The 15,937-nt window shown below is 41.2% G+C and overlaps 1 non-coding gene across 1 annotated transcript; it reads right to left on the reverse strand.

The window, feature by feature from the left end:
- Positions 1 to 8,985: 8,985 nt before the first annotated feature.
- Positions 8,986 to 9,057, reverse strand: TRNAW-CCA (transfer RNA tryptophan (anticodon CCA)). Its single transcript has one exon. It is a non-coding gene; the product is annotated as a tRNA-Trp (tRNA).
- Positions 9,058 to 15,937: the final 6,880 nt, after the last annotated feature.

Raw genomic sequence — 15,937 nt, forward strand, 5'->3', positions numbered from 1 at the left:
TTGTTCTTTAGGTCTTCTAGGTCTTTGGTAAACACTCCTTACATCCGCTCCATTGTTTTCCCAAGCTACTGGATCATCTTCACTATCATTATTCTGAATTCTTTTTCTGGAAGGTTGCCTATCTCAACTTCATTTAGTTGTTTTTCTTGGGTTTTATCTTGTTCCTTCATCTGGGACATAACTTTCTGCTTTTTCAACCTAATTAACTTCCTGTAATGTGGTTTTTGTTCTAGCTGCTCTGGTATTATGGTTCTTCTTGCTTCTTCTACTTAACCCTCTGACAAAGGAGACTAAGAGGCTTGTATAAGCTTCCTGATGGGAGGGAACTGGCAGTGGGAAAAACTAGGCCTTCCTCTGATGGGCAACAGTTAGAACTGGACATGGAACAACAGACTGGTTCCAAATAGGAAAAGGAGTATGTCAAGGCTGTATATTGTCATCCTGCTTATTTAACTTCTATGCAGAGTACGTCATGAGAAATGCTGGACTGGAAGAAACACAAGCTGAAATCAAGATTGCCAGGAGAAATATCAATAACCTCAGATATGCAGATGACACCACCCTTATGGCAGAAAGTGAAGAGGAACTCAAAAGCCTCTTGATGAAAGTGAAAGAGGAGAGTGAAAAAGTTGGCTTAAAGCTCAACATTCAGAAAACGAAGATCATGGCATCCAGTCCCATCACTTCATGGGAAATAGATGGGAAACAGTGGAAACAGTGTCAGACTTTATTTTGGGGGGCTCCAAAATCACTGCAGATGGTGACTGCAGCCATGAAATTAAAAGACGCTTACTCCTTGGAAGAAAAGTTATGACCAACCTAGATAGCATATTCAAAAGCAGAGACATTACTTAGCCGACTAAGGTCCATCTAGTCAAGGCTATGGTTTTTCCAGTGGTCATGTATGGATGTGAGAGTTGGACTGTGAAGAAGGCTGAGCACCAAAAAATTGATGCTTTTGAACTGTGGTGTTGGAGAAGACTCTTGAGAGTCCCTTGGACTGCAAGGAGATCCAACCAGTCCATTCTGAAGGAGATCAGCCCTGGGATTTCTTTGGAAGGACTGATGCTAAAGCTGAAACTCCAGTACTTTGGCCACCTCATGCGACGAGTTGACTCATTGGAAAAGACTCTGATGCTGGGAGGGATTGGGGGCAGGAGGAGAAGGGGACGACAGAGGATGAGATGGCTGGATGGCATCACTGACTCGATGGACATGAATCTGAGTGAACTCTGGGAGTTGGTGATGGACAGGGAGGCCTGGCATGCTGCAATTCATGGGGTCGCAAAGAGTTGGACACGACTGAGCGACTGAACTGAACTGAACTGATGGGCAGGGCTATGCTCAGTAAAGCTTTAATCCAGTTGTCTGTTGATGGGTGGGATTGTACTCCCTCCCTGTTAGTTGTTTAGCCTGAGGCAACCCAGCCCTGGGGTCTGTGGGCTCTGTGGTAGGGTTAGTGGTGCCCTCCAAAAGGACTTATGCCAAGGTGCCCCTTCCAGGACTGCTGCTGCCAGTGTTCCATTCCCATGGTGAGCCACTGCCAACCCACACTTTCACAGGGGATCCTCCAACAATAACTGGCAGGTGTGGTTTAATCTCCTCTGGGGTCACTCCCCCTTTCCTCTGGGTCTTGGTACACACAAGATTTTGTTTGTATCCTCCAAGATGGGAGTCTCTGTTTCCCCCAATCCTGTGGAATTCCTATAATCAAATCTCACAGGCCTTTAAGGTCAGATTCCCTGAGAATTCCCAGTCCCTTTGTCGAATCCCCGGGCTTCCCTGGTGGCTCAGAGTTTAAAGCGTCTGCCTCCAATGCGGGAAACCTGGGTTTGATCTGTGGGTCGGGAAGATCCCCTGGAGAAGGAAATGGCAACCCACTCCAGTATTCTTGCCTGGAGAATCCCATGGACGGAGGAGCTTGGTAGACTACAGTCCACAGGGTTGCAAAGAGTCAGACATGACTGACTTCACTTTCACTTTTACTTTGTCGAATCCCCAGGCTGGGAAGCTTGACATGTAGTTCAGAACCTTCACGACAGTGGGAGAACGTCTTTGGTATTATTGTTCTCTCGTTTGTGGGTCACCTACCTGACGGGTATGGGATTTGGGCTCCAAAATTTGATTTGATTTTATCATGGTTACACTCCTCCTGCAGTCTCCTTGTGGCTTCTTCTTTGTCTCTGGATGTGGGATATCTTTTTCTGGTGGGTTCCAGTGTCCTCCTGTTGATGACTGTTCAACAGTTAGTTGCAGTTTTGGTGCTCTTGAAGGAAGAAATGAGCACACATCATTCTTCTCCTCCATCTTGAACTAGAAGCTCCAGTGTATGTTCTGCCTCCTTTGTCACAGACTTATTAGGCATAAGTGCATGAATTTATTTCTGGGCTGGGCTCTCTATTCAGTTCCACTGGTCTATGTGTCTGTTTTTGTGCTGGTTCCATACTGTTTGAATGACTGTAGCTTTGTAGTATCAACCGAAGTCAGGGAGCTCGACTATGTTTTTTTTCCTCAAGATTTTTTTGCTATCTGAGGTCTTTAATGTTTCCATACAAGGTATTATAATTTAATTATCTAATTAAATAACAGTATGGTTTTCACTCCTCTAATTTTAAAAAAAAATGATTTTTGTTCTTTTATCCCATAAATTAGGGCTTCCCTGGTGACTCAGATGGTAAATAATCTGCCTGTGATGTGGGAGACCTGGGTTCAATCCCTGGGTCAGTAAGGTCCCTTGGAGTAGGAAATAGCAACCCACTCCAGTATTCTTGCCTGGAGAATTCCATGGACAGAGAAGCCTGGCAGTCTACAGTCCATGGGGTCGCAAAGAGTCAGACACAACTAAGAGATTTTCACTTCACTTCCTTTACCCACAAATTTATGGAGAAGTGTGTTTTTCTGTTTTACTTTTATACTCCTCAGCAGATTTTGTCATAAAAACATTCAATAGCATTTTACAGATTTTGTGGGGAAAAGTTCAGTGTGCCACAGATCACACTGAAGTTTGTTCAAGAAAGATCTAGCTAACGTTTCTTCACTTAGTTATTCAGCAAATGTTTCATAATGGTTTATTATATTTAAGGTACTGTGTGAGGCACAAGAAATATTAGAATAAATAAGATACCATCCAGATCCTCCAAATGCTCATAGTCCATTAGGAAAGACAGGGAAGTAATTTAAAATAACAAATTAAAATGAGTGCTACTGATGATAAATATAAGAAGAAATTATAAATTCACAGAACATTTAGTTAGGCTTCATTTCACTCTCTCAGTCATGTCCAGCTCTTTGCAACCCCATTGACTGCAGCACGCCAGGCTTCTCTGTCCATCACTAACTCCCAGAGCTTGCTCAAACTCATGTCCATCAAGTTGGTGATGCCATCCAACCATCTCATCCTCTGTTGTCCCCTGCTCTTCCCACCTTCAATCTTTCCCAGCAACAGGATCTTTTCAAATGAGTCAGTTCTTCACATCAGGAGGCCAAAGTATTGGAGTTTCAGCTGCAGCATCAGTCCTTTAAATGAATATTCAAGACTGATTTCCTTCAGGATGGACTGGTTGGATCTCCTTGCAGATCTGGTTGGATCTCCAAGGAACTCTCAAGAGTCTTCTCCAACACCAGTTCAAAAGCATCAGTTCTTTGGCACTCAGCCTTCTTTATGCACAACTCTCCCATCCTGCATGACTGCTGGAAAAACCAGAGCTTTGACTAGATTGACCATTGTTGGCAAAGTAATGTCTCTGCTTTTTAATATGCTGTCTAGGTTGGTCATAGCTTTTCTGCCAAGGAGCAAGTGTCTTAATTTCATGTCTGCAGTCACCATCTGCAGTGGTTTTGGAGCCTAAAAAATAAAGTCTGTCACTGTTTCCATTGTTTTGCCATCTATTTGCCATGACATAATGGGACTGTATGCCATGGTCTTAGTTTTCTGAATGTTGATTTTTAAGACAACATTTTCACTCTCCTCTTTTACTTTCATCAAGAGACTCTTTAATTCTTCTTCACTTAAAGCCACGAGAGTGGTGTTATCTGCATATCTGAGGTTATTGATGTTCCTCCCAGCAATCTTGACTCCAGCTGTGCTTTATCCAGCCCAACATTTCTCATGATGTACTCTGCATATAAGTTAAATAAACAGGGTGACAATATACAGCCTTGACATACTCCTTTTCCTATTTGGAACCAGTCTGTTGTTCCATGTCCAGTTCTAACTGTTGCTTCTTGACCTGCATACAGATTTCTCAGGAGGCAAGTAAGGTGGTCTGATATTCCCATCTCTTAAAGAATTTTCCAGAGTTTGTTGTGATCCACACAGTCAAAGGCTTTGGCATAATCAAAGCAGAAGTAGATGTTTTTCTGGAAAACTCTTGCTTTTTTGACGATCTAATGGATGTTGGCAATTAGATCTCTGGTTCCTCTGCCTTTTCTAAATCCAGGTAAAACATCTGGAAGTTCATGGTTCACGCCCTGTTGAAGCCTGACTTGGAGAATTTTGAGCGTTACTTTGCTAGTGTGTGAGATGACTACAATTGTTCAGTAGTTTGAAGATTCTTTGGCATTACCTTTCTTTGAGATTGGAATGAAAACTGACCTTTGCAGTCCTGTGGCCACTGCTGAGTTTTCCAAATTTGCTGGCATATTGAGTGCAACACTTTCACAGCATCATCTTTTAGGATTCAAAATAGCTCAACTGGAATTCCATCACCTCCACTAGCTTTGTTCATAGTGATGCTTTCTAAGGCCTACTTGACTTCGCATTCCAGGATGTCTGGCTCTAGGTGAGTGATCACACCATCGTGGTTGTCTGGGTCATGATCTTTTTTGTATAGTTCTTCTGTGTATTCTTGTCACCTTTTCTTAATATCTTTTGCTTCTGTTAGGTCCAAACCATTTCTGTCCTTTATTGTGCCCATCTTTGCATGAAATGTTCCCTTGGTATCTCTAATTTTCTCGAAGAGATCTCTAGTCTTTCCCATTCTATTGTTTTCCTCTGTTTCTTTAATTGATCACTGAGGAAGGCTTTCTTATCTCTTCTTACTGTTCTTTGGAACTCTGCATTCAAATGGGTATATCTCTCCTCTTCTCCTTTGCTTTTCACTTCTCTTCTTTTCTCAACTATTTGTAAGGCCTCCTCAGACAACCATTTTGCCTTTTTGCATTTCTTTTTCTTGGGGATGGTCTTGATCTCTGCCTCCTATAGTGTCATAAACCTCTGTCCATAGTTCTTCAGGCACTGTATTAAATCTAATCCTTTGAATCTATTTGTCACTTCCACTGTATAATTGTAAGGGATTAGATTTAGGTCATACCTGAATGGTCTAGTGGTTTTCCACTAGAAACCTTGGAGTGATCTGGAAAGTCTACTTAAGAATCAACAATTGTACATAGGTTTGAAAGATGACTATATTTGCCAGAGAAAAATAACTTGAGAAAGAACATCACAAATCCAGGGCATTGCAAGTACTTTATCATAACAGAATACAGTAAGGAAGTAGAGAAGTAACAGAAAAATAAGACTAGAAAAGTAGGCAGAAAAGAAAAAAAGAATGGCCTTGTGAATTATACTTGGTATAAGTATCTGAATTTTATTCTGTGGATTATAGGAAGTTAGTGCAAGATTTTAAGCAAGAGTGATGATCATATTTGAGTTTTTTAACTGTCATTCTGGCTTCAGATTGGAGAGGGATTATATCAGAAGTTGGCAAACTTCATCTCTAGAGGGCCAGATATTAAATATTTTGAGCTTTGTGGGCCATGTAGTTTCAGTCACAACTACTCAGCGGTGCTGCTATAGCACAAAAACAATAAGGACAACAGGTAAATAAATAGATGTGGCTGTGTTCCAATGCAATTCTCTTTTAAATAACAGACTGGATTTGGCACTTGAGCTACATATAGTTTGCCAACTCCTTCATTACATGATATGTCCCAAGGCAACAAGATCAGCTAGGAAGTGATTGCCATAAACCACAGAGTGATAATGAAAGCTTGAATTGGATCAGTGGACACGCAATTGCAGAAAAGTACACAATTCCAAAAACATTTGGAAGGTAGAACTGTCAGGACTTGATAGCCAACTGGATGTTGTAGCTGAGTGGGCAGAGGTTAGGGTGGACTCTTAACGTTTATTGCTTTACTGACTGGAAAGATCATTTTGCCACCAATAAAAATGGGGGAGAAAAATGAAAAGTTGGGAAATTCACTGATGCAAGAATTTCACCAGGTTATGAATTGTAGCTTTTGTGAATTGTTGCAATACAATAAGTATTTTAAATCACAAAATGTGCAATAAACATGTTTAATATAAAATTGTATTTTTCCACTTAATCTGTAGACCATGTTTGGTCTTAGAAATTGCTCACTTAAGCTGCAAATGAACTAATTCACCAGTCCTGTACTACTTAGGTTCCTTTGATATATGAAAAATTTTAGACTCTCCTAACAGCTAAACAACAGTCAGACATGACTTAACAACTAAACAACAACCACCCCCATGTTATTGGTGGAAGCTCTTGACCTAGCTTTTTCTTTTCATGATGTTTAAAATAAAAGAATAGTTCTAGCAGCTTCAAATCTACTAAACACAGTGTGAAAACACTTCCTTCTACACCTTGGAGACCCTGTTTAAACAAAAGTCTGAGCTGATGGACTGTAAATCTCAGCCAATGTGCAATTCTGAGTTCCTGTGAAACACACTTGATCTCGATTGCTTTACTAGGCACGAGTATCAGATCATGTGAGAAGAAAGTGGGAGTGCATATGGTGTAGAAACACAGAGGGCAAAACTCAGAAAGAAGTAAAGCTCTGGAAAATAAATCATTCCTCTATATATCCTGTTTATCATGATTGTAATTTTTGGAAGTCAGTTGTTAGTTAACTGTAAAGCCAGTGGTATTATCTCCATCCTCAGTTTTTCTCATGCCTTTCTTTTTAGTGCTCTGTTAGTTCCTTTCTTATCTCTCTCTTGCCGTATCTTTCTTCACCTTTTCAAATTTTGCTATCTCTCTTTTCATCTTCTCATCATCTTCCTTACTTCTATTCCAGTTTTTAGCTCCCCTTCTTCATCCAATCGAATATGTGCTTTTGTGAGTAACTATCACAACTCTTTTGAAGTTAACCTTCATTAACTAAGTGTTCCTTTTAAATTGGAGAGAGACAGACAGAGTTGTTTTCTGACTTTTTTAACCTAAAGCATGCTAGACCAATATAATGAGAATATACAAAAGAATATTGCTTTTATTTTATAACCAATAAATAAGGGATAGATCCAGGTTTAGTGGTGCTGAAAGCTAAATAGTACAAAATTAACATAGTACATAAATTAATTTATGAAAATAAATATTTGTAACCAAAGCAATCAGAACGTATTGAAAACTTTTTAAAGATTACAAATGCTATATATATCTTAAACACCAAAAAATAATATAATATTTTTTGTGAATTAACTACGTGACACATCTCTATGACAACTTTCCCCCACATCCTTTGACTTCATATTTGAATCCTTCTTCATATGGCAATGATTCATACAATATTCTCTGTAGAAATAATAATAGTCCCACTATGAGTTTGTACCCTGCAAGCAAGAGTATGAAGTAAGTTCTATCTTACGCAGTTCTTATTAAAAAGGAATAAAATAAGTAGCACATTTGCAACTGCCTCTGCTCCATTATCAAACATATTCCTGACCAGAGAAAAAATCCATTTTAATTGGAGTCAGTGAGAGACAGATCCCATAATTTTTCACATATGATGATTGGAAGAGTTTTCTGAAGATTAGTTTTAATCAATACATTTCCAGTGATTTGCCCTCCAGGGTTTTCCCTGGTGACTCAGTGGTAAAGAATCCATCTGCAATGCAGGAGACACAGGTTCAATTCCTGGATCAGAAAGATCCCCCAAAGAAAGAAATTACAACCCATTTCAGTATTCTTGCCTGGAGAATTCCATGGGCAGAGGAGACTGCAGGATATATTCCATGGGGTTGCAAAGAGTCAGACATGACTTAGCAACTAAACAACCACCACCCACATATTATTGGTGGAAGGATTCCATGATAATTCTAAGCAGAGGAATTATTCCAAGCAGGCTTAAAGAGAATGTGCATCGAAGGACTCCGAACAGTGCTTACTCATCTAATTAATATTTCAAAGAAAGTTGATAGCAAGAAATCGTACTGTCATGATGATTCACTGAAAATAGTTTACCAGGGAGCAACACACTACTGAGAATCTAATAAATTTCTCAAAAAGCAAACCATTTTCATTCTGAGGAAGGTTTTGTTTTTTTAATGGAGTCTGGATGTCAGCAAAATTATGGATAAACAGTCTCCAGTAATTCTAGGCAATAAACTTTGCCTATTTCCCACCTTTCCTTTGAAAATTCTGCTGACAGATAACAATTATCAATTCAGTTCAGTTCACTTCAGTTCAGCTCCTCAGTCATGTCCGACTCTTAGCCACCCCCATGAATCCCAGCACACCAGGCCTGCCTATCCATCACCAACTCCCGGAGTTCACTCAAACTCATGTCCATTGAGTTGGTGATGCCATCCAGACATCTCATCCTCTGTGGTCCCCTTCTCCTCCTGCCCTCAATCTTTCCCAGCATCAGGGTCTTTTCCAATGAGTCAACTCTTCGCATGAGGTGACCAAGTATTGGAGTTTCAGCCTCAGCATCAGTCCCTCCAATGAACACCCAGGACTGGTCTCCTTTAGGATGGACTAGTTGGATCTCCTTGCAGTCCAAGGGACTTGCAAGAGTCTTCTCCAACACCACAGTTCAAAAGCATCAATTCCTCGGTGCTCAGCTTTCTTCACAGCCCAACTCTCACATCCATATGAGTGAATGAGTGAGTGAAGACGCTCAGTCATGTCCGACTCTTTGTGACCCCATGGACTGTAGCTTACCAGGCTTCTCCGTCCATGGGATTCTCCAGGCAAGAATACTGGAGTGGATTACCTTTTCCTTCTCCAGGGGATCTTCCCTACCCAGGGATTGAACCTGGGCCTCCCGCATTGGAGGCAGAGGCTTTAACCTCTGAGCTACCAGGGAAGCCCTCACATCCATATCAGTTCACTTCAGTCACTCAGTCCTGTCCGACTCTTTGCGACCCCATGAATCGCAGTGCGCCAAGCCTCCCTGTCCATCACCAACTCCCGGAGTTCACTCAAACTCATGTCCATCGAGTCAGTGATGCCATCCAGCCATTTCACCTCTGTCGTCCCCTTCTCCTGCCCCCAATCGCTCCCAGCATCAGAGTCTTTTCCAATGAGTCAGCTCTTCTCATGAGGTGGCCGAAGTACTGGAGTTTCAACTTTAGCAACATTCATTCCAAAGAAATCCCAGGGTGATCTTCAGAATGGACTGGTTGGATCTCCTTGCAGTCCAAGGGACTCTCAAGATTCTTCTCCAACACCACAGTTCAAAAGCATCAATTTTTTGGTGCTCAGCCTTCTTCACAGTCCAACTCTCACATCCATACATGACCACTGGAAAAACCATAGCCTTGACTAGACGGACCTTAGTCGGCTAAGTAATGTCTCTGCTTTTGAATATACTATCTAGGTTGGTCATAACTTTTCTTCCAAGGAGTAAGTATCTTTTAATTTCATGGCTACAATCACCATCTGCAGTGATTTTGGAGCCCCAAAAAATAAAGTCTGACACTGTTTCCACTGTTTCCCCATCTATTTCCCATGAAGTGATGGGACCGGATGCCATGATCTTCGTTTTCTGAATGTTGAGCTTTAAGCCAATTTTTTCACTCTCCTCTTTTACTTTCATCAAGAGGCTTTTGAGTTCCTCTTCACTTTCTGCCATAAGGGTGGTGTCATCCACGTATCTGAGGTTATTGATATTTCTCCCAGCAATCTTGATTCCAACTTGTGCTTCCTCCAGCCCAGCGTTTCTCATGATGTACTCTGCATATAAGTTAAATAAGCAGGGTGACAATATACAGCCTTGACATACTCCTTTTCCTATTTGGAACCAGTCTGTTGTTCCATGTCCAGTTCTAACTGTTGCTTCCTGACCTGCATATAGGTTTCTCAAGAGGCAGGTCAAGTGGTCTGGTATTCCCATCTCTCTCAGAATCTTCCACAGTTTATTGTGATCCACACAGTCAAAGGCTTTGGCATAGTCAATAAAGCAGAAATAGTTGTTTTTCTGGAACTCTCTTGCTTTCTCCATGATCCAGCGGATGTTGGCAATTTGATCTCTGGTTCCTCTGCCTTTTCTAAAACCAGGTTGAACATCAGGAAGTTCATGGTTCACATATTGTTGAAGCCTGGCTTGGAGAATTTTGAGCATTACTTTACTAGCATGTGAGATGAGTGCAATTGTCCGGTAGTTTGAGCATTCTTTGGCATTGCCTTTCTTTGGGATTGGAATGAAAACTGACCTTTTGCAGTCCTGTGGCCACTGCTGAGTTTTCCAAATTTGCTGGCATATTGAGTGCAACACTTTCACAGCATCATCTCTCAGGATTTGAAATAGCTCTACTGGAATTCCATCACCTCCACTAGCTTTGTTCATAGTGATGCGTTCTAAGGCCTACTTGACTTCACATTCCAGGATGTCTGGCTCTAGATGAGTGATCACACCATCGTGATTATCCGGGTCATGAAGGTCTTTTTTGTACAGTTCTTCTGTGTATTCTTGCCACCTCTTCTTAATATCTTCTGCTTCTGTTAGGTGCATACCATTTCTGTCCTTTATCGAGCCCATCTTTGCATGAAGTGTTCCCTTGGTATCTCTAATTTTCTTGAAGAGATCTCTAGTCTTCCCCATTCTGTTGTTTTCATCTGTTTCTTTGCGCTGAAGAAGGCTTTCTTATCTCTTCTTGCTATTCTTTGGAACTCTGCATTCAGATGCTTATATCTTTCCTTTCTCCTTGGCTTTTCACTTCTTTTCTTTTCTCAGCCATTAGTAAGGCCTCCCCAGACGGCCATTTTGCTTTTTTGCATTTCTTTTCCATGGGGATAGTCTTGATCCCTGTCTCCTGTACAATGTCACGAACCTCATTCCATAGTTCATCAGGCACTCTGTCTATCAGATCTAGGCCCTTAAATCTATTTCTCACTTCTACTGTATAATCATAAGGGATTTGATTGAGGTCATACCTGAATGGTCTAGCGGTTTTCCCTACTTTCTTCAATTTAAGTCTGAATGTGGTAATAAGGAGTTCATGATCTGAGCCATAGTCAGCTGCTGGCCTTGTTTTCGTCAACTGTATAGAGCTTCTCCATCTTTGGCTGCAAAGAATATAATCAATCTGATTTCAGTGTTGCCCATTGGTGATGTCCATGTGTAGAGTCTTCTCTTGTGTTGTTGGAAGAGGGTGTTTGCTATGACCAGTGCATTTTCTTGGCAAAACTCTATTAGCCTTTGCCCTGCTTCATTCTGCATTCCAAGGCCAAATTTGCCTGTTAGTCCAGGTGTTTCTTGACTTCCTAGTTTTGCATTCCAGTCCCCTATAATGAAAAGGACATCTTTTTGGGGTGTTAGTTCTATAAGGTCTTGTAGGTCTTCATAGAACCATTCAACTTCAGCTTCTTCAGCATTACTGGTTGGGGCATAGACTTGGATAACTGTGATATTGAATGGTTTGCCTTGGAGACGAACAGAGATCATTCTGTCATTTTTGAGATTGCATCCAAGTACTGCATTTGAGACTCTTTTGTTGACCATGATGGCTACTCCATTTCTTCTGAGGGATTCCTGCACGCAGTAGTAGATATAGTGGTCATCTGAGTTAAATTCACCCATTCCAGTCCATTTTAGTTTGCTGATTCCTAAAATGTTGACGTTCACTCTTGCCATCTCCTATTTGACCACTTCCAATTTGCCTTGATTCATGGACCTGACATTCCAGGTTCCTATGCAATATTGCTATTTACAGCATCGGACCTTGCTTCTATCACCAGTCACATCCACAGCTGGGTATTGTTTTTGCTTTGGCTCCATCCCTTCATTCTTTCTGGAGTTATTTCTCCACTGATCTCCAGTAGCATATTGGGCACCTACTGACCTGGGGAGTTCCTCTTTCAGTATCCTATCATTTTGCCTCTTCATACTGTTCATGGGGTTCTCAAGGCAAGAAAACTGAAGTGGTTTGCCATTCCCTTCTCCAGTGGACCACATTCTGTCAGACCTCTCCACCACGACCCGCCCGTCTTGGGTTGCCCCGTGGGCATGGCTTAGTTTCATTGATTTAGACAAAAGCTGTGGTCCTGGTGTGATTAGATTGACTACTTTTCTGTGATTATGGTTTCAGTGTGTCTGCCCTCTGATGCCCTCTTGCAACACCTACCATCTTACTTGGGTTTCTCTTACCTTGGGCGTGGGGTATCTCTTCACGGCTGCTCCAGCAAGGCGCAGCCGCTGCTCCTTACCTTGGATGAGGGATATCTCCTCACCGCCGCCCTTCCTGACCTTTAACGTGGGATGGCTCCTCTAGGCCCTCCTGTGCCCGCACAGCCACCGCTCCTTGGACCTGGGGTCACTCCTCCCGGCCGCAGCCCCTGGCCTCAGGCGCTCTGGAAAAGCATTTCTCAGTCTGTTTTCCTTGGAACACTAGTTCCCTGTAGTGTCGGTTGTTTTATATGAAATACTTCATGCTCTCTCCTCTTTGTGTGTCAGAAGGTTTATTTGTATGTTAAAGATTGAATTTTGCATAAATAAAGGTATTCAACATTATTTAACGAAGTATTTCCCATGTTTGCATGACCACGGAATCACGGACTCACACTCAGTTGTAGGGTGGTGGTGGTGGTGGTGAGTTTTAGCTGAAGCAGTGTTCTGTCGTTTGGAAAATGACTTCTCCCAAAGAAATCAAAGCCAGGGACTTCCCTGGTGGTCCAGTGGTTAAGACTCTGCACTACTGCTGCAGGGCGCTAGGGTTCAAGCCCTGGTCTGGGAACCAAGATCCCACATGCTGCACAGTGCAGTCAAAAGAGTTGAATAAATAAAATAAAGTAAAATCAATTTAAAAAAAAAGAAAAGAAATCAAAGCCAAAGCTAAAAAAATGATATTTCAGTTCAGTTCAGTTCAGTTCAGTCGCTCAGTCATGTCCGACTTTTTGAAACCCCATGAATCGCAGTATGCCAGGCCTCGCTGTCCATCACCAACTCCCAGAGTTCACTCAGACTCATGTCCATCGAGTCAGTGATGCCATCCAGCCATCTCATCCTCGGTCGTCCCCTTCTCCTCCTGTCCGCAATCCCTCCCAGCATCAGAGTCTTTTCCAATGAGTCAACTCTTCGCATGAGGTGGCCAAAGTACTGGAGTTTCAGCTTTAACATCATTCCCTCCAAAGAAATGCCAGGGCTGATCTCCTTCAGAATGGACTGGTTGGATCTCCTTGCAGTCCAGGGGACTCTCAGGACTAGAATTTTAGGCAAATGAAGACAATAGACATTTTCATAACTCTTAAAATCATATCAGTTAGCAGTCATTTGTCATTATTCAGTATAAAGACCCTGATCAAGCCTTTTGCTATGTCAATAACTGTAAAAGAATATGTCCAGTAATTCAGTCCATCTGATTTCCCAGGCCTTATGAATATCTGCTTCAGTGCAGAACTCAGAAAAGCTATAGCAGATTGGGCATATTTTGAGCCACAGGCAAAATATTCCAAGTTCAAGCATTTATTGAATTTTACTTGCCAGTTTTCATGGCATGTGTGATATTTTTAGCTGACTAGTGTTAGTCATTCAAGCCAAGAGTAGTACACATTTTACATGAGAAATGGATTAGTACAGTGACAAAGACCCTCTGTCTGGCCAAACCTTAGTCAGGTTCCCCTGAACTCTCTTCTTATATTGGTCTAGACCTTTGTACTTTCCTGCCTATCTCCATGTCACTCAGTTTGGAATCTCCACCCTCAGTCTCTGATCAAATTCCTTATTCCCCCATCTCCCCCCAGGGGGTATCTGATCACCCTGGCCTACTTTCAGCAAGAATCCTATCAAGTCAGTTTAGCCCAAATTCTCCCTTATCCTTGATGTTTCCTCCAAGTAATTTTCCATCTACTGACCCCTGCTTCTTGGTTATGAATCTCTACTTTCCCCCATTGTTTTTAGAATTGGGCCCAGTTCTATACGAGGTCTCTTTTCCCATATCGCAGTGGCTCCTGAATAAAGTCTGTCTCTACTACTGTAAGTACTCTCCATCTCTGGTTTCTGCTTAACAATATGCAAAATTGTAATCATTAATTTGAAGCAAGAAGTAAAGGACACTTGCATCAACTTGGGAAGGCCTTATTAAAAGTTCTTGAGTATATTGAAAAATTAGGCTGACAGCTTTGAGACACAAAGCCCTCTGTTTATCCATAAAACATCTATATGCTTGCCACCAGCAATTGAAAGCTTCCTTTATGAGTGAACCTCTGTCTGCCCCTCCAGGGAGTGAGAAAAGTGTTCAGACTCCAGGCCCGTTCAGTTTTTGGCTCCTCTGCTAAGACTGCCAATTAGAGCATTTTGTGATATGGACATCTGTCCACTGGACTGAGACCAGCTCATTTCACAAAGCACTTGTCAAATGGTACCAACTTTTCTGTGACAACCTGTGTTGGATTCAAACCCATGCCCTTGGAGGTTACCTGCTTCCCGTCCCATCACTAATCCTTCAAATGCCCAGAACTTAGGCACACTAATTTCAAAGCTAACTAATTATAAAACCAAAGCCATCCTCATTTCCCTTAATTCATGGAAATTTTACTGATGCTTGCATTTGTGTTGTAGAAAAATGATCTCCTAAGAAAATTTTTATTCTTGAAAATCTTGGCATTTTGGGGGTTATTTTGAAAGACATGTATATGTTTAACATTGTTTCAATGAGTGTTTTTTGAGCACCTACTACCTGTTAAAAGCAATGTGAAAATGCCACCAGTCTCCCCTTTTTTCCTGAATTTATCTACTGAATAGCTGAGAAATTCATTTTATCTATCTCCTCACTACAGCTATTTTTTTTTTAATTTAGTACACTGCAGAATAAGAGAAGCAAAAAGTTTTATAAGGGGAAAGGTAATGTTTGAAATAACATTAGTTTGAATATAGTTTAGTTTCTCAGCTGTATATAATTACTTTGAAGAGGAAAAGTCATAAGAATAGCTTTATTGTTATATTTTTGCCAGTGGGTGTGTGAAGTGATTTAACTTACAGGTAATGATTATGTAATTGTATTGATACAGGGCATACAGCCTACCAAGCTTCGTGAGTCATCCAAACTGACAAGAGGAGGTATAAAAATTCTGCCTGCTTCTTTTCTGTTTCATATTCCTGTCTTTACAAAGGAGAGAAATCTTTCTCACAGGTAGGGGAGGGCGATGGTGAGTGAAGCTTCAAAGCATCAAGATCACAGATATAAATGCATCAAGACAATGTGTCAATCCCTTGTGGTATAATTTCAAAATTAATTGGGTGGTGGCGAAACTGCCCAGCCCAAATGATGATTGTGCCTTTAGAGATGTAATGCAAATGGCTGTCAAAAGCTACCTACCATTCAGAAATGAAGTTCTAAACTTTGCAGAGCTGAACTAAGGGACAAATTAATCTCACTGAACTATTCTATGTTGTTTGTCCCTGTTTTACCTCTTTAGGACACATTTGTTGCATAAACCCAGCCATTTATTTGGACAGGAAAAAGCAACACAAAATGTAAAGGTCTAGTAGTAGCACTGTATCCTGAGGTAATTAAAATTTCTATTTTTGCAGCCAGTGGCCCCTGTAGCCATAGCTATTAAAAGTACAAAAATTTAGATCTGGAGAATAATCGTGCCAAGGACAATGCTTGACCAAATGTAATTAGTTGAATTTAGATAAATTCTTAATCTGGCTTTCTTTAACTTGAATAGAAAAATCACACACTTCATTGAGCATGAATAGATTTGAAAATGAACATTTGGATTATATGTGAGGATATTTTTCCCAG

The sequence above is a fragment of the Ovis aries genome, chromosome 18 (genome assembly GCF_016772045.2).
Source record: "Ovis aries strain OAR_USU_Benz2616 breed Rambouillet chromosome 18, ARS-UI_Ramb_v3.0, whole genome shotgun sequence".
Classification (NCBI taxonomy): domain Eukaryota; kingdom Metazoa; phylum Chordata; class Mammalia; order Artiodactyla; family Bovidae; genus Ovis; species Ovis aries.